Source organism: Nylanderia fulva, unplaced genomic scaffold (genome assembly GCF_048542155.1).
Source record: "Nylanderia fulva isolate GAGA-0341 unplaced genomic scaffold, ASM4854215v1 Scaffold49, whole genome shotgun sequence".
Classification (NCBI taxonomy): Eukaryota; Metazoa; Arthropoda; class Insecta; order Hymenoptera; family Formicidae; genus Nylanderia; species Nylanderia fulva.
In genome coordinates, this window is record NW_028190576.1 from 41,898 (window position 1) to 65,557 (window position 23,660).

The 23,660-nt window shown below is 35.1% G+C and overlaps 1 protein-coding gene across 1 annotated transcript in view; it reads left to right on the plus strand.

The window, feature by feature from the left end:
- Positions 1 to 1,285: 1,285 nt before the first annotated feature.
- The window catches only part of LOC114940076 (uncharacterized), a 43,991-nt gene continuing 21,616 nt past the window's right edge, over positions 1,286 to 23,660 (plus strand). Inside the window, exon 1 of the mRNA XM_029314556.2 lies at positions 1,286 to 2,520. The gene's annotated coding sequence lies outside the window, so the exon portion shown is untranslated. The remainder of the gene's footprint in view (positions 2,521 to 23,660) is intronic.

The following is a 23,660-nucleotide window of genomic DNA, read 5'->3' on the forward strand; positions in this document are numbered from 1 at the left end:
AAAAACGATTTATGAGAAAAAAATTATTTTTTAAATGACGGCTTACTTTTATTCATTCTTTCAATAGCTTCTTAACTATCTAGTTAAGAAACGTCATTTAGTACTTAAGTATGTGTATTTTTTATATAAATGCTATTATAACAAGTAAAAGTTATCTTGATTCGTAAAAGAAGTTACTATTTAATTAAAATTTTTATTTTATTAAACAAATTCATTTAAATATGATAAATTTAGTGTTTATTTACTGGTACTCAAAAATTCAATATTGCCTAGTTATCGACCGTTTGTTTATTTATCGTTTTTTTCGTTTAAATCGTAATATTTTCGTTTCAATTTCATTAAAAATGTAAGTATTTTAATATTTAAAAAAATCTACAATTAATTTAGTAATAAAATTTAAAGAATTTAAAAAAAAAACTTAATATATATTTATGTCATAATAAACGAGGAAAATATTATGACAGATAACCTTTGTTAACCAAAAAGTGTATGTGAACATTCGTTTTATTTTTCATTTCTTGTTATATGTTAGATAATTTCGAAGATAATGTTGAAAGAAAGAACAAGAAAAAAACTTCTGTATAGACAAATTATTTCTATAATTATAACTTTGCTATGTTCAAATATTGGGACAGCTTCGTTCAACCATTAGGACAAACGCGTTTTTATCGTTTAAACACTGGTACTTTTACACAGCTTCATATTTTATTATATTTTTATATAATAAAATGAATAAAAACAATTGTTTGTATGTTTTTTAAACAATAAAGATATCAGTTTACAAGATAAATGCAAATCCTTAAGAAAATTTCTTGTTTTTATATAATAAAAATATTAATAAATGAATTTGTAACCTTAATCGTTCAACCACTGGGACGTTTACCTTAAATCACATACATATTTTTAATAATAATCTCGCATTTCTTTTTTTCCTACTTTTTTTCCTCCGCAGATTTATTCCATATACCCAAAACTTTTTTAACAATGCATGAAAAGAAATTCGTTCGCGTGAGAAAATGCTGTTTCACCGCATTAGTTAGCAGTTCCATCGAATTCCCTCCTACGGGGATGGGGCTTCGAAAAAGCACGGAATTTAAAAAAAAAAAAAAAAGAAAGATCGACGGGTGGCTGCGGGCTACGTGTACCGGCCATAGAGGGTGGAAACGGTGCTGTAATAGCATAAATCCGTGAACTGTGCGTAGTCGGTTCCCGATGGTCGTGGAGAGAGGGAAGGAACAGGCCAGAGGCAGACCGAGCGCTGGAAGAAACGGCAGTCGCCACTCGACGCCTGCACCGAACGGAAGGTATCTCTGCGAGCACACGGCTTCTTCCCAAATTTCACCCTTGTCCTCGCCGAGGAGAGCTTCGAGGAATTTTCAGGATAATTCTCGGTGATCGCAAACTTCCTGCATCTCGGTAATTTTTTTTTTTTTTTTTAAACGATCTCTCGATTTTTTTCGGGTCTTTTTCTCTCCTTCTTTCTTCCCAAAAGTTAAGAACGATTATCGAGGAACGATGAAACGGGATCGTCGCGGGATCGTCCTGGATCCGGTGTGAGCGTTCAAAGGAGGGAGTATTCGCGATATCGATCGAGAGATCGATCGATAGGATCGCGCGAAGCACAGACCGAGCGGAAGTGTCTCTTCCGGTCGGCGGGAGTTTTTCGGCGGAGCAATCGCTCTCGATCGCTCTCGTCACAAGAAGATCAAAAGGGGAGCGTGCTCTGTAATATTTGTTCGCTTGCCGGTGCATGGTGTTTCGCGCGTCGTAAAATTGCGCGCGCGATCGAAAACGGCGCGGTTCGTGAAAGTGTGTTCGAGCAGCGACTTGTCAGCCGGACAGGTGCGAGGTTGGTGACAGAGGAGACATAAAGACAGTGGGAAGAAAGAAGAGACGGGAGAGAGCGCGAGCGATTTTATTGTTCCTGAAAAATCGATCGATAATATTGATTCGATCCAAGTTGTAAAGGAAGAAGGGGACGAATGTAAATCGAAAAGAACGACCGGACGCATCGAAATAATTGATCGTCGAACGGACAAATATATAAAATAGTGTTACGTTCAACGGGTGACAGAGAGAAAGTGACATTTATCCGATCGTTTTTTGGAGGAGACCGAGAGGAAGAGAGAAAGCAGATGACAAGTGGGCCCGAAACAGGTCTCCAAGACACGTGACATGGACAAAAGTTCGCCGGTTGCAGAAAGAGATCAGTGCGATCGGTAAAGGAAGCGCGTGCGCGAGTGTGACACATTCGGAGTCGCTTCCTTCTTCTTTTTTTTTTCTCAGTTATTTCGTGAGAAAGTGCCTGGCGTTGGTCGCAGAAGGAGGAGCACGCGAATTATTCTTCTAGACTCAGGGAGAAGAGAAATTTCACGAACGTGACGAACGTGAGAGAGGAAGCGTAAGAAAAGAGACCACGTGCATGTGTGAGAAGACACGATAAATTGATATTGTTTTATCGGATATCACACAACGAGAGAGGAACAACGGATCCGCGTTTCCCGGACGAATCCAAACGTGGTAAGTTGAGTTTTGTTTATGTGTACATATGCGGATGTAAACACACCAGATACGCACCGGCAACGCTTAACAGAAATTTATCTCGCAATTGTGGACCCTGCGAATATCCCGAATGTCACGTATCTTATGCAGAATTGAGCCGATGGTTTGAAAATAGTCAGCAAAAAATATCGCCAAATAAAATGCAAATAAACAATATATATATAAACTGTCAAATATTTTTAAGATATTTCTAAAACTTATTATAATATAAAATTTTATACGAAATTTTATAATTTGTGCATATCAAAACAGTATATTTCTCAGAGATTTTGAAAAAAATTTAACAAAACTTTTATTATATTACTTATTAATTTTGAATTCATGTTTTTTTATAGAATAATTCTGCAATATTTATAATGCTTTTACATTAATTTCATTATATTTTGAAATTTAAGCAATAAATTCTGTGACGCGCGCGCACATTTAAATTTTTAATTATACATATTGTCACAAAATCCTGTTTCCATGCGTATTATATAATTATATTTTTAAATGCAAATTTTTGCGATCCTCTGAAACGCGAGTAATAAATTAATATCAGCAATCGTTCGGCAATGTTGCATGAAATAAACATATGTGACCGATTAATTAACCCAGAGAGTGTTGCGGGTTCCCGCAGTTCGTTTGCTTGTAAACAAATGATGTGGAATCAGGCTAAAAGCGCGATTGTTGATACACCGACCGCTCTTTGCGTAATTACTCACCTTCGCGATCGTCGCTCATTAATATGAGATACGCTGCGCTTGGCGTGCGGAGGAAGGTGCCATGTAATTAAATCCCCTTGTATCCAAGAACAATTACGCTCGTTAACGGAGCGCGCTTCGCGATTCTCAATTATACATAGTTTCTCGAATACAATTCCGACACGAAACACAGATTTAACCCTCTGTGAAAATCACTTTATCTATTTTTCTCAGTCTGTAGAAAGCAAATGAAAAGTACTTATGAAAAGACTATCGTATATAACATATCTAGAACAAGCTTTTTAATATAGATTGTACTTAAAGATTATGTAATCTCAATCAAACTTATGGAGCACATTTGACAAATTACGATTTAATCATTTACTTATCATTTACTTTTTGAAGTAAAATACATATACTAAATGTCAACAAAATATTTTTAGCAAAAGTATTTCTTTTTTTGGCTGATAATTTTTTAAAGAATATTAATAAGCACTGTTTAACAAATAGTCAAACTTTAAAATATATTACTTTTAAATTATTATTATGCTGATATATTTTTCTTATTGATACAAACAAGAAATAATTGCGAAGATTGAACTAATGATCGGGAGAGAAATGTTAAGTGTTAGAAATGAGGAAAAATTACATTGTTAAAAAATTTCAATTTTTTAAATGGAAAAGATTCAAAGTTTAAAATATTTGTTTTTTCGTACAACAATAAAAATTAATATATAGCGTTATTATAAAATTTATTATACATTTCTAATATAGTTGCACTCTAAAGCAGCAGGTGATATGTAAGTTTTTAGTAGGTGGACAATAGCGATGGTCGTCTTTCTTATGGCAGGTCAGTTTTCTTTACGACTTGAGAAATAACAGCATTGTCGATATTCTGTACAATTAGCATAAAAAAGAGAATAAGTGATTCAATGAACAATCAACAGTGATTTATCCTGTTATCTTTTTGTGGTAGATTAAATTATTTTTTGACATAAAATTCTTTAGGAAATTAGGTCTCGATAAGTTTGACACATATACTAATAATTTAGAAAATTTATAAGAGCACAGTTGTGAATATTTCCTAATATATTTAGGTTTCCTATTTTTCCCGTTTTGTAATCCAAGTTATCGAATCATATTCAGTGAATCTTTATTTAATTTTCCCATCCATAAATAATCCGTACAAATGGAAATATGGCGTTTCCATTAGCTCCCTTGTGAGAATTACTGCTTTCACTGCTTTCTATCGCGCTGAATACTTTAGGGATAAGTCCTCCTTATGAAAGATAATGAACGAAACGATGATAAACTGCGAGGAGGGTGACGTCACCTTTTATAAATATTAAAAACTTAATGTCTTTGGTCATTAGAAGGGAAACACCCAGATATAGGTGTTACTAATTAATGTTCACTTCACATTAAACTGCTTTTTATTTTCCACTTCAAAGCATTCCTGACTCTTTTCAAGTTAATATTAGAATTCTTATATAATAACGGTAATTACATATAAAAAATGCTATATTATTTTTATAAAATTCTATTATATTTTTAAAAGAATGCTAATTATTTAGAGTATGCAGTATGTAAATCTCTGCTTAAGGTGAAATTTCTTCGATATTATGGTCATTTATCTATCATTTATGGAATGCTGAGCAATTAACTTATCTGGTTAACTTATCTAGTTCTAGTCTGAGTTTCCCTCTACTTTGCACATTCCTTACATTTTAACCATTTTCTCTTTAGACCATTCACACGTGAAAATAATTAATACTTACTAATGACTATCAAAGAATATCGATTAATAAAAATATTTCTTTTCGAAAATAAGAGAATTTTATTTCTCTTCTTATCGCCAATTATTATTAATCAAAGATGATTTTTTATCGGATCACACAATGTAGATAGCTTGTGCTCTTACGTCAGTATATGATCGTCTAATCCAGTTCGGCTGGTCAGGTCACCGGTACTCGGTTAACGGAGGTCAGGATCCGCGTTAGATCGGACCATAAAGAAGCCAATCTAGATCAAAGTAGATTACCATCACTCGATGATCAACTTCTCAATAAGATTAATTCTTTGAAGTATCAGACACTTTAATATATACTATAATATAATTACTTTTATATAGTTGATAATAATTATGTTAAACAGATAATCCAATTTCAAAATATATTTTTAAATAATAAACAATTTCATTTTGAGCAAACTAACGAAAAAAAAAAAAATTATTTCACATTGCAAAATACTTCACTAGGTATTGCTAATAATTGATTTAAAAAAAATTCATGTATATATTGTATAAATATATTATAAAAGCATTATATTATATGTATATAAATATATATAATATATTTTTTAATAATTTAGGAAATTAAATAATGAATAGGAGAAAAACACATAACAAATTATTATGTGATTGAATTATTATGTTATGAAACTCGATGATACCATAACGCATGTTTTATTTGACGAATCAAAAAATTTTACGAACAAATTAAATTTTGAAAACGTCGTGATAAAATCTGGTTATTTCGCATGTTCCATATATGTAAATACCGTTATAATTTTTCATTGATCTCTTCGGCACTGCTGAACGGATTAAAGAGCAGCGGCTGCGCTCATCCCACACACGTGCACGCCTTGGGACAATATTATGAGCTCCAATCGTTGATTCTGTTTTATAATCTCGCGAGAACGAATATCCGCTAGCGTATTTATTTTGCCTATCGATTGTGCGGACACGGAAAATACGTGTGCGAATAACATCGCGTTAGTCGTCGTACATCGACATGCACGTGCATTTAAGTGCACTGTCGTGTCGTCGCTAATTAACATACAACATGCCGTAATTAACTGTACGTTTGCAAGTAATTTTCTCGTCTATCGCACAAACAGATCTTTCCAACGAGAATCCTGCGAATCTCTACGAGACACGCGACATCTTCATACGATTATCCTTGACAGAATTAAACAAGTGAGTTTATAGTTGTGTCATAACTCGACCGGCAATTATAAAACAAAATAATGAGATAAACAGAAGAAAAATATGATTATTAGAGGTGATTCTTCTTTTTTAACACAAGTCTATACAATTCAATTCTAATCACAAAAGCGGAAAGGGATTTTATTCATTTGCTCATGATTTAATGAATATAATTTAGGAAATATATTTGTAAAATATTTAATGTAGAATTATTTGCTCATATTCATATAGCAGTTCTGTTCGTATAATCATGCATTTTATGGTATGATACATGTACGTGCACGCAACACTTTCTAATGAGACTTGTGATCGGAATATCGGGCTCGACATCGATCTCGATCGCGCAATCCGCAGATTCATCTCACGTTTTCAGGCTTAACGACGAAAGTATACGTGCCACCAATTTGGGTCGGCCGTGACACTCTTCTCTCGGAGCTTTCCAATACGTTAATGAATAAAATTGTTTTTAATGTGAAGAAATTTACTGGATTCCAAAGACATGAAACTCCTAAATATTAGGTTTTCTCTTAACAGACCCTGCAGCCCATGTTATTTTATTTAATGAGCTATAACTTTGAAGTAATACAGATGGAAATTCTCTAATAACTACCATCCCGTTAGCGAATTCTTGGTTCTTTGATCGCGTATAATTTTGACTCAATTATTGATATTATGTTATGTAACTAAAACTATATATATTTAATATTTACTTAATTTTTTATATTATATACGTTTAAGTTTAATTGAGTCGCCGCTTTAATAATTTCCAAAAAGAAATTAAGAGCGGTGCATTTAGCTTATAATCCCAAAGGAAATATCCGGACGATAAGAGATTTCGTGAAACTAATTCTGTAGAAATGCACGTCGTTTCGGGGTCGTTGGAGTCGAACTACCCTTCTTCGTCGCCCTTGCCATTAAAGGCAGCAGCAGCAGCTGCGTTTAGACGATTGCCATAAAACCCGGTCCCGCGTAGGCGTATGCGGATAAGAGGGACCGATCGATAATTGTGACAGAAATTCAATCCTTTGCAAGCTGGTCCTAATGCCCGGCACTGACCGCCAATTCAATCAAGCGCCCGCCAATCGCGGCTTCCGGAACGGGATTTTAGCTCGCGCGCAGCGCCGAGGGATTTTGTTACGGTCCGCTGCCGCCAAATAAAATTCCGTGGAACGATGTACGGGCCAAACGAAAATAGGTATTAACTATATTCGCTGGCGTACGTGATGGCTCCAAAACGCCCGCCTATGTAAACCGTTCGCTAACGTTCGCCGAAGCGCGACAATGGTATGTCCGCCCCGATTGGTGAAATGGATTAAAAATAAATTAAATCACCGATATAAACCAGGGTCGATGACACGCTATCGCGAATATCGCATAGGAAAAGTTTTGGGAGAATGTGATATAATAGGTATCAACTCTATATTGCTCAAATCTTATGCAAGTCCAATTTTTGTAGAAATATGTTTGTTTGCCTCTCTTTGAAAAATTTTGTTTGGACAGGGTGTCTAGACGTTCTTGAAATCCTTAACGTCCTTGAAATGTTCTGGAATTTTGTTTGTTCTTTAAACATCCTGGAAATTGTACTTGAATTTTTCGTGGATCCTTGATTGTTTGAAAAATTTTGTTTGGACAGGGTGTCTAGACGTTCTTAAAATCCTTAACGTCCTTGAAATGTTCTGAAATTTTGTTTGTTCTTTAAACATCCTGGAAATTGTACTTGAATTTTTCGTGGATCCTTGATTGTTTTCGTTGCTTCTAAATATTCAGCTAAAAGAGCAATTGAGACTATTCGAGAAAAAAATATTTTATCTCTTACTTTGTAAATAATACAATATATTTTTTATTTATAGATTTTAATGCATATATTAATTTTCATCAACATACAATTATATCGACTTGATAAAGAAAATAAAGTTTTTAGTTTCTTGTACATCTTTATAATACTATTGGAAAATCGTGCAAATTTCCTTGAATGTCCTTAAATTTTATTTTTAAATTTTACTAGACACCCTGTTAAATCACTTCTTTATGTTCCTTTATTCACAAAAGCTACGCAAAAAATGTCTAATTAAAATTAATTGCATTTGTCGCGCGCGAGTCTTTTTATTTGCAAGCAGACACGTCTAAATGCGAGAAGCGTTGCAATTTTGTGGCGAGATGCGCTCGAGACGTTTCGTCGCGCGCGTCACCGATGCATTTCCTCGTCGATGCGAGAATGTTCACGCTCTCGGAGCGAAGTGCAGGAGACGATGACACGCGCGTTCGTGATGTTTTCCAGCGCGGAAAGAAATGTCCAGCAACAAGCCAGGAAGTGGCGAGAATGGTACGACGTTGCGGTACATTGTCGCACGTAACACCGTGATGTTACGTTACTTGAGGACGATTTTAACATCGGCGGCACCGCACAACTGATTGAAACGCTGAACGACTATCTCGCAGCGTCCGATGTTTTCGAAAAATGCCATTTTTCATACTTGCAACACTGTGTCACGCAATTTTGTCGTGTACAACATAGCGTATATTTTCAATTTTGACAGAAATTTAAAATTTTTCCAACTCTGCGAGTATAAATATTTTATATATTATAAATATGTACTTACATACATATATATATATATTATTTAAAGATTATATTCGCAGGAGGAAAGAGATACTTGATTTTGGTTTAATTGAAAATTTAAATGTTTGTGCATTTAGCTCTGGAAATGTTTCACTATAATGTGTTTAAAAGCATTATTGATTGATTGACAAACGACGTCGATTAGAAAATAATAAATGGAAATATTTTATTTAAAAAAATTTGGGGTATAAAGCCAAAACATTGGCTCGTAATGCATAACATTTGCGTGTGGTTTATGCAACAACTTATACCGTTACATATTATCCGTCAGGTAATTTGAGGAAACAATCTAATGAGGATTTGTTTTGTGCTCAGAAGAGGCTCCCTGGTAAGCACCTTGTGGGTGCAATTATAGCACCTCCGTTAATTTCTACGAGTCGTTACACGGGGCGTTGGCTTTCTAGTAGCTGGAAATAATACCAGTATTGTGAAACGGGAAAACCCGTTCTGTTTTCAGTGTTTCACAATAGAAAACTCACGATTATTTTAAAAAATTTCAGATTTTCTTATCAATAGTGCAGAATAAATTTAAATATTTTGTTGTACATATATAACGTAAAAACTAATGCTCTGCATAATTATCGAGTCTAATTCAGAAATCATGATTTTCTATAAATCCATATTTATATAACTAGCTTGATGTAAAAAAATATATATGACTTTAAACCGCGAAAAATTATAATTTTTCTCGCAATCATTTTAAAACAACTGGCAAAAAATATCTTGCCTTCGAGCCTTATTCCGTGGTTGCGAGCGGTTTCAGGTTCAAGGCTCTCACCGCACTACCGTTTTGCAGCATCCTGTTGACGCGTGGGCAGTGTCTCGATTTTTGCTGGTGTATTTGGCTCACATGGCTGACCCCGTTCGGTAATCGTGACTCGCTAGTGGATATATACATATAGTCCGAGAAAGGAGTGCCGCTGTTTGACGCGGAGGTTGGAAGGTTAAAAGCAGACGGTAGTTAATTGCGGGTACAAGGGAGAGAACGCGACATTACATAACGCCAGGATGTCCGTTCGTTCGTTCGTACTTCATAAGGCATTCAACGCCCGTGCATCGACTGCTTCCACCTTGGAACAGTTTCAAGCCAGCACGAGGCTGTATCGCGAGAAAGAGCTGCTTGCGTGCACGATATTTAAGTCATTTAAAGGCATCTCGACATGCTAACATAAAAATAGCACTGAATTTACTGTTGTTTATATTTTAATAATTCACAATATTTTATATATGTATATAAATAACTAAAAATTATATAAAACCAATTAATTTAAAAGTAAATTTATTTGACATTCATAAAAGTAAATTATGGTGTCCTCTTATTACACGAAGAAATCTGGATATTTATGGAATAAATATTTTATACATATATAATATTGAAATGATATATTTGGGTGCAAAAATATAATTCTTGAAATTGAATAAAAAATTCAATCATATATAAGTATATAAAGTTTAAATTTTTGTATGTATAAAATTTTTCATAGACCTTTAAATAAAATTGCCATATAATTTTTGTAGAATTCTCTGTGATGCGTTGCCTCTAATCTTAACATCGGCATGATAAGAATGTTCTTTCATCCCTACTTTAATAGATATTATTCTTTTTGAGATCGCTTTTATAATATTATAAAAGAATCAAGATCTCTCACATGTTGAAATCTCCATAAATGTAACTTCTCGGAAGCGGATCGAAGTGCAAAATTTAAAAAACCAGATCTGTCTTCAGAACCGTATAATTTATTTTGTCGATCGAAAAGGAGAAGCAGTAACAATCAGTGATGATTATCGTAAGTGGCAATAATGATTATAATTGTACAAAAATGCCTATTGCAATTATGCAAATGCAAATATAAGAACAGCTATTACTCCCAACACATACATATATATACGAAGTTTAACTTTTTTTTCGTAAATTGAACCTGCGAAGTTTAATCAAAAGATTAATTCAATCTGTAGATAGATGTCCTAAGTGCAATAAATCACTTGAATATACATAATCACGCAAGAACATCGATCGCACACGCACATTTTTTTTATTGACATATATTTCTTTTGGAGGAAATAATCAATTAAAGAAAAGTTGACAGTGCACAGGAGAGGATCTTTCTTTTCACTGAACGACAGCAGGGAGATTCGCTATTAAAGTAATCATAAGACTGGACGCGCGCAATTATATACGTGACCAGGTATTTAAACGACGAGTACCTGTCGTGCGCGTTGAAATATGACTTAACCCGGAGATGTAGTGTCGGTGGAACCTTCTTTTGGAACGGATATGTTCACGACACCGCGGGATTCTCAGAATTAGCTGTATAGGATCTCGAGCATGCATCCGACATCATTGTCGTGAGACATGCTCGAACGTTGGAGGGAACCTTTGCACGATGTGTATACAAGGATAGGCGAAATATTATAATTAGGTCTATTTAATGGCAAAGTGATATAATGAAAATATCAAAGAAAATCGCAGAAATAAATACGAAAAAAATAAACAAAAAGAAAGAAAGGTGTTTATAGTTTTGTTCAAGAGAATTTTTTTTTTTATAAAATAATGTCAAACTAATTTGACAAAATTATTTTATAAAAAATGCTCTTAAACAAATTAATTATTCAAGACTTAATTATTAAGAATAATTATTAACAAATTAATTATTAAAAATTTTATAAAATAATTTGTCGTTAAAGTCTACATCAGAATTTTATTATTTCTTATTTGACATCCTTTTCGCGAGATGCAAATATATCGATCAAATTGACAGCTAGATGCAACCCCTTCTTCTCGAAGCCGGATCCGAACAAGGTTTACGGTCGATCAAACGCCCCGATATAATTCGCCAATGCGTTTTACACGGGCGACTTGATCTTCGCTCAAGCGGACTCACCCGTCATACGTTTCCATTCCATATTTGACGCGGGAGAAATCAATTAGACGTGGCTTAATTATAGGGGCGGACGAGCGGGCGCGCACAATCTGATGCGGTGATTAATGAGAGAACTATTTTCTGTTGCATTTTGCATCGCGGTTTTCTCGCGTGTAACGGTTCCCACGGGTAGATCGGGAGAGTTCTCGCGAAACGGATGACGTTGTCGTTTATTCACTCGGTAGAGCGACTGTCTTCGTTTTGTCTTCGCGTTCGACTCAAGGGTCGACAGGAAACAGCCGAGGTAACTTCCTCGGAGTGGACAGATATATAGAAGCAGAAAATGCAGCTATATGCAGATTTTATTTGAAGGAAATAGGAAATATTAAAACTGACATACCATCTTATTTTTGGACTCTTTGCAAGTATATAAAATAAAAATTAATTACAGATATTAATTAGAGATTGTTTTCCGTCAAATTATATATTATAGGTTTAATTTAATCTTGTTTGAAACTTTTGTACAATTATTAGTAGAGAGGCGAATGAGATCAAGTTTAAATCAACTCTAAATAAAGTAGCATTTAATTGGCAAGAAATTGAAGTATGTCGATTTTTGGTATCTTGCCTCTTTAGCAAGATTACTTGAAAAATCTCGTCAATTAAATACAATAAGACCAATAATTTAAAGGCTGGCCGCGTACGGATTTCTTTCGTCGATTTAAAATAAATATCATGCAGATAAAAATGACAAGTTTTATTCGGTTTATCCCGAGACTAAAAAAATTCGTGACCATTGGCAATGCTACGTAACGCGTAAGTGGGCCAGGCGGTGTGAGTATATGTGCGTGTATATGAGCGTGTGTGTCAGTGTCAAACCCACATTGAAGGTGAATTGTCGCGAGAGGGATGGGTTTTTCTCAGGGCCAGCGACCGCCGCTGGCGGATGAATCTTGGTTTCGAGATCGATGGCGTATCGATTGTGAGACATGCGTGTCTCGCATTACATCGGCGATTGTAACGGATTATCTCAATCGGGGTCGATTCTAATGTCGGCTTCAACGCAGATAAAAGACGAAGCTTTCGATTCGCATCGATCGATCGTGACTGATTCGTAGATGCGGCGTGAAGTAGTAATCATTCCATGTATAATTGCATTAATTAATTTCATTAATTTATGCCAGATAGTCTTGACCGGTAGCTAAACGCGCTTCTTCTCTTCTTCTCTCATTATCATTATATTAATAGCGCGTTCTTAAACCTGTAATTGTTGATTATAGTTAGAGAAGAGTATTTACTTGAGAATGTGGTCATCAAGAATGAATTGTTTAATCAAAACAAAAAAGAAAGTATTTCCACGATACAGATATCCCGTTGCATTATTTCATTGCTCAGCTTCTCTCTTTTGAAAAGTAGTTGGATTATTTATTTGTGCAATTATTATACATAATTATAAAAAGAAAACACATCTTCATTATTTTCTGCAAACATCTCGGTAGAAAAAAAATTATGTGCAGCACAAGACTATATTTTTCTGTCTTAAAAAAAAAAGAGCTAAAATATTCTATTCACGTGAAGGCGATATACAAAATTCCCGTGTTTATGCAATCGATACGTCCCGCGGGGAATGACACGGGATGAATCGATAAGACACGCCGAGTGAAAGCAAATCGAATTTCAGACGTGATATCTCGGCCTTTTTCTCGGCGACGTGCTGTTCCCGCGTTTAAGCACCGATGGCGTCGCGTCGAAAAGACATAAACGTCGCCTCTTTTTTTTCCCTCGGTGTGAACGATACTTAAATCATTTTGAGACGATGTTCTCTGTGCAAGGCGGTCTGGTGGCCTTAGGCTGTCGGTCACTGACACTGTTTCACAACCCGCACGACGGGCTTCAACGGGCCGGCTCTCGTATCCTCACGTGATCGCACGGCGGAACCGAAAAGCATCCGTAAATCCGAGCGGATGTTTCATTTCGATTCCACGTGGGATCAGCGACTTTCAAGTAGTTGCCTTCGAGTTTTTCTCCCGAAATATCTTGAGACCAAATTTACCCGAATTAAAAAAAAAAATGAATTTTTAATGACCGAGGATTATGTCATCAAAATTAAAAACATTATATTAATTGAAGAAATTTTATATCAACTTCTGAGAACATTAAAATTAACCATCTGGGATATTGAGAAATTAGAATTAAAGAAACTAAAAACTAGACTTTTTTCAATTTTATGTCGAGCATTAATGATTATTCATTATTTAGAAAATCAATTATTTTTAGTTATTTTAAATACTTTGAAGCAACATTACTGAAATAAATAAATATTTTTAATATTTTTGTGTAGCTAAGAATTTTGATTAAATACACGAATAGACAGAGGATTATCTCGCGAAGCAAAGGAGCCACAAAACGAGAAGGCTACCTTCACTCGGTGAAGGAGATTGAAACTTTTCCACGACCTTGACTTAAACTTCGGCATAAATCGTACCGAGAAAGAGCGATCGAGCGATGCCTCAACGAGTCTCTTCTCAAAGGGCATTTTAAAATCGGTCTTAAGGTCACCCAAGAAACCGCAATACCATTAGTTCTCTATAAATAAATCTGAGATTTAATGAAGCAGCTGGCGGTGCAATTAAATTGATCTGGTGACAAGTCGTTTGAATATTTCGGAGCAACGACCGTATATGATTAATATGGACCACTCTCTCAATTTGCTCTTCTTCGAAGTGCAAATCGTCTTAAGCTTTCGCAATGGATCAAAAGCCATTGCGCAAATTATAACAGAAGAACCGAGCTTCTGAACGAACAACACTAAGGGGTTAACAATCAGGTCAATTCATCATCTAAACCAGTTAGTCGTAAGAGAAGACTAGATACGATCGGCAAAATCGATAGCCTCTCTAACTGAATTATCTCTGACCGATCGAGCTTATGAGACCTATTTTTCATTTTTTAACATTATTAGTGACGGTGTCAAATTTTTTTCATATCAGAAATAAGCGTTAAAAATATATTTCATCATAATTGTGCAGACATAAAAAGATTTAATACGAAATAAATGTTTGATTAAAAATGATTTCGATTATTAATTTATTATACACAGAGATGAAGCAAAAGAACTCGATAAAATTGTAAAGCCTCTTTCACATATCACGGAATTATCTGCGCGTTTTCGTCATCTTAACTATTATGTCTTTTTTTTATATGAAGTAATATCAGTCGAGGTCAGGGAGAGCGAAGCGCGCAAAATGCGCGCGATGATGCGCATATTTTTTCTCGGCCACATATATCGCGCGCCGTATTGTGTTTCAAATTCCTGCATCGACGGGCTGTTATAATTGCGGTAACATTGTGATTACGTAACGGCCTCTCCTCCGCGTTCGCGATAATTTGCGTCAATATTGACGCTGACCGCGTGTTTCCGGGATGACGCGAACGGCGATAAATCTCGATCGAGAGATCAAACCGCGGCCGCGACCATTTGAAACAATTATGAAGAATGCTTGGGCACGATTTGCGATTCATTGTGCCGCGAGTCCGTGCAGTTTATTTAAACTTCCGCTCGCGGCTGTCGACGTTTTCGCTGGAATTCTTAAATATAGTAACCGCGGATGAGAGAGAATATCATTGCAGACCGCGCAGAGCGGATTATAGTTAGAAACTCGCGGCCCTAGTGAAAGTATATAGTGATCGGTCGTAAAAGTAATTTCTGCTTCTTCGACGGGAGAAAGTGAGTGAGTCAATCAGAGGGTTTTTTTTTTAATTTAAAATGCGACTCACTCACCGATCCGATTCGTTCGTCGTTGCTGTAAGCGCGTTCGCAACTTTGAGCTGCAAGAAATTTTATCGAAATTTCTGCTGTCGTCGCTCGTTATGTTCGTGTCTATCGCGCTTTTAACGGAAAAAAGCATCTGCCATCGGCTTGACAGTTTCGTCGAAATTTTTATCTCTCTTCCGTTATCCTCGGTAATCCTCGGTCATACAGACTGAATTCACTTTGCGAACACTATACCAACCATTCTGAGCGAGTCTTCTTTGAAAGCTCGAAGAACGACCAGAGAGCTTTTACTTGTGTATGAAAGTTTAAACATTTTTGACATTAGCAATTTATAATTTTATGTTCGAAAATTCACATGTTCACTTTCTTTTTGATATATGAGTGAGATTTAAATATAAAAATAACGCTGCAATATTTTTAACAATACACGAGAAGAATTGATGAATAAATATCATACAATTTTGCTATTTCTTTAGAATTTTTTCTATCAACATAAAATATTTTTAGCCTTAAATAAACGAATCTTTCCATGACGAATCTGCGGACCTTGCCGAAATCACAAACTCCTCATTACGTGCGCATCTAATTCGCTTTTATCCCGGAGAGAACAAGGTAAAACGTAGAAACCCTAAAGCTTCTTTTAACATCGTTTATTTTGGAGTGTATCCAAAAGCTTTCCAGACAGTTGGGCGCATAACTTGATATCTTCCGAGAAGGTTATCCGAAGGAAGAAGCTCATCGGAAAATAATATTTACGATAGCCAATGTTGATAGTTACGGTTAAGATAAATATGATCGCTTGTCGACGTTGAGATTAAACGGAAACTGCTTCCGGAAATTAGAGAAACTATAACGCTTCTCTTGATATATGCTATTGTTATCGGAAATGCCTGGAATTCGTTTGCTTCATATCTCACTAAGAAAATCTCTGCATTGAAACTGCGATTCTGATTTCGGCACGCAAGTGTAATGTCGAGGTCATCTAAACGAATTAGAGTCAAGAAGAAACAAAAATTAGGACGACATTGAATGTAAACAGAACGCGTGTTACTTGCATCTTTGTCCTTGACTGCCCTGAATTGCCTTGGCACTTCTTGTTATCAAATGTTGCGTAAAATTTTGATTTACGATGATCTGGCACTTAGGAAGCAGATGTTTGTAATTAACGGAGTGAACGAGCTTGCGCCATACGATAGAAGTTCATATAGACCATGGAATTGCATAATAAAAAATATTATACATATAATAATTATATATTATAAATATAATAGGTAAGTAATAATATAATAAAGTATTTCAAGTAATTTTAATTAATTCGTCAATTAATTGTGACGCTTAAAATTCTATCCAAATAATATCTAAAAAAATATAATTAAAATCGTAATCATAATATTGAATTCGATTGATCGATATTAGCCATTTTCACAAATATCAAATTTGATAAAAAGAATATTTATAAAAGAATCGACTTCCTGTTGAAAACATAAAAAAATAATCTAGCTTATCTATCTTACTCGAAGTATTACAAGAGCTTAAGCATTCTTCAAACAACCAATAAATTCAGCCAAAAATATATTGCACCAATCGTGAGTACCAACACATAACGTTTATGGACAAATATATCATGTCTGATAAATGTACCATACACAGTTTTGACATAAATAAACGACCGTACTGGCTATAACCACTCTGTATCCTCGTCTAAAAGCTTTCGCTCAATTAAGCGAACATATGTCAGTTACTTGACGCAGCTGGCAAATTTCAATACGTATGTCTGTTGTATTTTTTTTCAAATATCTCCTCCTTTAAATATTAAAAGATATATTCTAGATACACTTATATCACTTATATTTTCTATAATATGATGACTTTCTTTATTATAAAATATATACTTTTTAGTCTGAAATTGCATAAATAAATTTGAAAATTTTCTTATTAAAATACATTTAAAAAATATTATATACATATTAATGCAACTAAAATGAATTTTAAATAATTAGTATTTTTTGTCACTTTCAACGGCGAAGTTTAATTGCTACACATAATTGTTAAAGTCGTTGCACATAATTGAAATATTTTCATAACAAATCGTATTTGAAACTGATACAATATATGAATATTGAAAACTGCAACAATGATGGTGATGCATCTCAATTTCTCCTGTTTTTGCCGCGCATCTCACTGACCCTCTTACCTTGACCATGGCATTCTTGAATTCCTCTGATAATAATTCTTAGTCGGCACAGTATGAAAGTAAATACCGATCCTGCATTTCGCTTTCTTACTCTGACACTTATTACCGTTGAATGTTTTCATTCCAGCCATTGCTAGAAAAAAAAGGACCTATTTTTCTGTTGACGATTTTGTGAAATCATAGTAAAAACTAAAGAAGTGTTTGGTGGGAATGCCCAGTTCCTTATCCAATTAGAAATTATTGCTGATTTTTATTAGGTTGATCCCAAACTTCAAAAGTTTTTGATGAATATTCAACCTTTATACGTTCACCAAGTACATTTGTCGTCATTATTTCTCGAGAAAGTGAAAGTTACAAAGTTTTCTTTTACCTTCTACGTGCCTTTACACACGCTATTAGAAATGAAATAGTGCTATAACTCTCAGACAAGATAGAAAAATGGACACGTCCATTTGAAGGTCCGGGACTACGTAAAACGCAAAAATAACTTTTACCTGAGTGAGACTTTTCGTTTAGAAAATAAAATGGATGAATGTCCCAGACGTGACACTGTATATATTAAAGTTTCCCAATATTTTTTTGCTTATTTTTTTATCCAGTAATTTTCTGTTCACACATATGCACAAACACATATACACGATATTAAAAGAAACAACTGACAAAATAAATCTGGTCTTTTTCTCTCATGTACTTGGCACGTATCTCGTTCTCGCACGTCGCAGTCTCGTTCAGAAAATTCACCTACTCCTCGATAAGCGAGATAAAGTGCGAAACTCGAGAATCGTGTTTCTGCATCGTCAGCTTCCCTGTCCGGAATCTCATTCGCGCCATCGTGCGATTTGGCACGTTTTTCCAGTATTGTGGAGCATCTTGATTATTTTGGCGCCGGCTGTAACTTTTAACTGCACTTAACCTTTAGCTATTTTCCTTGAATTTGTCGAATAAGTGAAATAAAAATTTTATAAGACGAATGAATTTTATTGCAATATTTTTCATGCTTCAATATCTTATATTCTATTATTCTTATATTAATTTTGTAACTTAAAAATACAATACATTGATACTCTGAAATAACAATTTATATTATATTTCTTTATAAAAAGAGCTTATAAGCTTATTATTAAAAAAAAATTAAATTAAAAGCTTTTTTTAATAATAGTTAATATTTTCTACTTATTCTATTGCGTGATTAGAATTTTCTAATCTTATTGATTTTTAATTTGCACGAATAGATGTGTAATAGAAGTTTAAGAATAAATGAAAAAGTTAAAATAGATGATCAAAATTAATGAACTGAGTATAATTGTTTGTTTAATAGGACAAATTATTCTAGTTGCAGTATTTTATCACCCTTATAATCAGCATTCACACACAATCGCAATAAATTGTGGGAAGAATCTAATTAGCATGCTCATGCGTAATTTGTTCCTTGATTAAAGAATTTACTGTCATGATGTAATTGTTAAGTATGTCGGCGCGATTTATATCTCTTCCTCAACCGGAAGTGCATCGTATAATCGACGATTGTGTCGGATTTGCAGCATGCTTATTGTATTATGTAAGCAAACAAGGGAGAAACAATTACTGTATATATTTTCCCTTTTTTTAAACAAATTTTCGGTTTTATAAATAAAAGACTAGTAGTATTCTGAAGTGAAACAATCGATAGTACCAGTGCAAAGGAAAATAGCTATTCCCACGTTTCATCCTAAATCTCCAGGGATCTCGTCTGCCAACCCCTTTCTTCCGTTCTTCCCGCCATTTCCGCTCGTTGTTGAATTTCGCCTCTCACAAAATCGTCACCGTCGATTTCCATAATTTCCGCGTGAATGCACGCGCGTGTCCCATTAACGGCTCCGGTCACGTCCGGCTTTTGAAAAAAGCCGAAGAAACGACATTTTACAACGTGCTCCCTTTTGCCGTTCTCCGTATCATGGTGAATTACGGATGACCCTGAATCCCCGTCCGGTTTGAACGGCGTTACTTCATAGGCGACGGTGTGCGAATATAACACCGCACATTAACACAATTAACACAATGAATCATATTGTTAATGAGATGAAAGTCGTAAATTTTGCAATTTTATTCAAGCGTTTTTACGAAGGGGTAGTTAATGCAAATGAAGGTATATAAATTATTCGAAGCCTTTTGATGATTATACACAATAGTTACGTATACATTTTTTTATATTAAAGAATTAAAAATTAAATAGTCTATTTTTTCTTAGCTCGTTATCTATAGAGTATTTAAAGCCTTCACTTTAGTTACCGTCTTATCGTCAGTATGAAATATAAAGTTCCGCTCACAGAGCCACTTCAATGAGGATGCAAGCGCATTCAAGCAGTATTCCTTATCCTTTCGCTATATGTGTCGTCATGCGCACCTATATATATATATATAGCGACTTCCTATTTATCGTGATCTTCATTTTCCTCATCGTATGATACGTCGTATACGACGATTTCAAAGTGTTTACTGGCTTAATCATGTATAACACGAGATAATCTAAATTAGACGAGCCGCCTTGACGCTTAGAGCGTATTAGAACAATTATCAGAATGATTTAGAGCGAGCAACGGTGGTCAGACTTTATGGCACTCATCATCCTGCTAATTAAACGATACTGTAATTATTATCGTAGCCTGAAAAGAGACTGTGTGATCTTATTGTATTTTATTACACATGTAACTTTTGCAAGTCGGATACAGAATCAGTTGTCAAAAGATTAAGTAGAAATGTATATTAAAAGAATAGAAAATAATTTTATAGAAAATTAATAAAATTTTTTTTCAGGTTATATAAACTGATTTTACATCATTAAATAATATTAAAAATTTGCTTTTTACATATTTGTCAAACGCATCGATCGATTCAATTGAGAGAGAAATTACGAAATTATGCTTCCAATTTATATACGAGAGATTATGCACATTTCTAATATAATAAAAAATAATTATTTTAAATGAAAAAATGTATATAAGTGAATTTGAAGTGGAGATATTATTAATGACTTTTGGTCAATGATGACGCGATTACGCAATTCAGTTGTTTTTCTCTCAATTAAATATAGCTGAGAGATGGATCCAACATGATGAGCAACAACTACGAGATTCCTCTCAACATTGAGATAGGTCCGGCACGCGACCAGATTCGCGATGAATGCCACGATGATGGTTCGCGCCATGTTGCGGCCAAATGTTCATGGATGCCAGAAATGCCTCAAAAATACCCGAGCAAGTGCTCGTGACTCGCATCTCTATCAAATACGTTGCAACTTTTTACACAGATGTATTTGTGGTTTTGAGAATGCAGCTCTTCTAGAATCAACTTCTGTTTCATAATCGTGCCTGCTCTTTAATGATTTGAAAAAAAAATCAAGACAATTACACGTAATCTTTATTAAAAAAATACTTTCTTGGAAATTGCATATTTCACAGCATTCTCATTTACAGCAAAGAGGATTTCGGAAACTATAATACTTTGTGTTCGTCGTAGTTTACGCAACACCCGACCGCAAATTACGAAATAATATTGCAAATTATGTACAAATCGCAAACTCAAGATACAGTATAAAAGTTTTAATAATGAAATAGATAAATAATATATAATGAAGTTTATCCAGCCGAATATACAAATCTACAATAGTTTCACGTTGCAAAATCTTTGTGACGAAGCGTACCTTTGCCTATTAATTTGAAATTTTTGCGATAACACGATTCTATTTTACATAGTCATTCTCTCTTTCTGCCAACTAAAAGAAAGGAAACATTGTATAGGAAATTGCATGACAGAAGAAAAGACAGGAAATAAAATGGAAATGAGTTTTTCAAAGATACATGCTAGACGTGCAGAAACTGCAATGTCACGTAAAATAGAAATAGATACGTGAATATTTTAATTAAAATTATAATCAAAACTCTCTCGAAAATATAAGAAATATAAATATATAAGACTATTTCCAGACCATTCAGATGTAACACGATCATATAATCTGATTAATACCTGTCAAAATCAATAATCCAATTATGCAAATCTTGCCTTAAATTATAAATCACCTTCGGCAAAGACAGGCTTGAGTGTCTTCATCACGTTATAATAAGATAAAGAATTAAAGTAATTTTTCTCTCGGCTTATTACCGATTGTTTCGCACTCGTGAAAGATCGCATTATTTCGTCATCAGTTTGGAGTAATCTCTTTAGCAGGCGGGAATTTGAGGAATTCAAGCGGAAAACTATTTGAAAATCGCGAAGCGATACCGATCGCGCGGCGCGCTTTTATTATCACCTTACAATTTGATCGATCAAGTATGCGAACTCGCCGGTATAATTATATCGCATGAATTGTTACCTTCGTCTGTGTCGCTCCCGCAGCAAAAGAAAGCGCTCTTGCGAGAGAGCCGAGGCGCGAGTTCGCCGTCGAATTGCGAGAGACTTACGAGCGTCGAAGTCTATCAGAGCGTGTCTGAGGGACTTGCATTGATTTTTCATCGATTCCAGTTTACAGTAGTTGGCATTAGCTAGCCACCGCTCTGCGCTAACTCCTGAACTATCTCCGGCTTTTATATTAGTAATATTCCTTATCGAAAACAGAAACAATTTTCTCCTCGCTGGAATCGTAGACTTGACATTTCAAGCATGAGATATCTCGACAACTCTGTCAATTTTGAGAGCAAATAAGATTCTGTATGGAATTTATTTAAAGTCATCCGAAATTGATTCTCTTAATTCGTCAGAATCTTTTTTCTTTGCTATTCATATTTTTTGGACATTTTTCGTTCAATCATTTCAAACTTATCTTACATATGGTTGCTATCAAGTTGAGTTAATAAATAAGAAAGTCTTTGTTCTTGCTACTTGCATTCTTCTCAGCATAATTATTCATTTCAAACTTATAATCCTGCAAGAATGTGTCCCAGTTTATCGAAAACCGCTTGTCATTGTAACATTCATGCACTTAGATGGTGCGTTTCTTTTCATCCAGTTTATCGATACCACTTGTCATTGTAACATTCATACACTTAGATGGTGTTTCTTTTCCCCGTCAGATCGTATCTACTTTGTAAATGGCGGGAATAAGATGACGTTGAGAAAAAAAAAAAGATGTAAAACTTTTTAATGCCACGACTCGCGCGCGATTCTCGCGCAAATGTAGAGATACAAAGGGGAAAAAAATAGAAATACAAATATGTTGCAACATAACACACCGCGCATACATATAATTAAGGCGATATTTGCAGTACTTGTCGGCCGTCGGTTTATACGGTAGACATTTCACGTTATGGCATTGTGGCTCGCTGTTTTTCTTATTTTCAGTAATGAGCAACAACCGGCGCGCTATGTAATATTCGTCACGCAATTGGCCGGCCGTATAGCGTCGAGTCGCGCGGCGAAATATCGGAAGTGGACGATTTGCCAAACCAGTTTCCTGCGGAGATTTTAACTCGGCGCGCTACCTTTTACAAACCGATCGTTTTCACCGCCAAGATCACGCGGACGGCGAACGGATTTACGCGACTTTATATATTATCGCTGCTTTTTATTTAAATGTTCGCCATCATTATTTTTATTGCGCCTCACACCGCCGAAGTTTTAATACGGGCCGTAACATATATACAGTCGGGTGTTAACTCGAAATATACTGGCTCCGGCTCTCGATGCCTGTCGCCGTATTCTACCGCTCGTTTTCTTCCGCCGTCGTCCGAATTACACGGCACGGATCGTTGTAATTTATCGAGCGAATTATATCCGAGACCGAGGATCATTTCGCACTCTTTTCGCCACGCGCTCTTTCGAGCGGCTATACAGAGCGGCCACGATTTACGGAAACATAATTTGCGATAAAGTCGGTCGAGAAGATAATATACGCGATGTTATTTTATAATATACGATATGTTTTTTTTTTCTTTTTACGCGCCCAACGTTACCGCGTGCGCGCCGATTAATTAGTTTACACGAAACTTTGCTGATGCTATCAAAGCG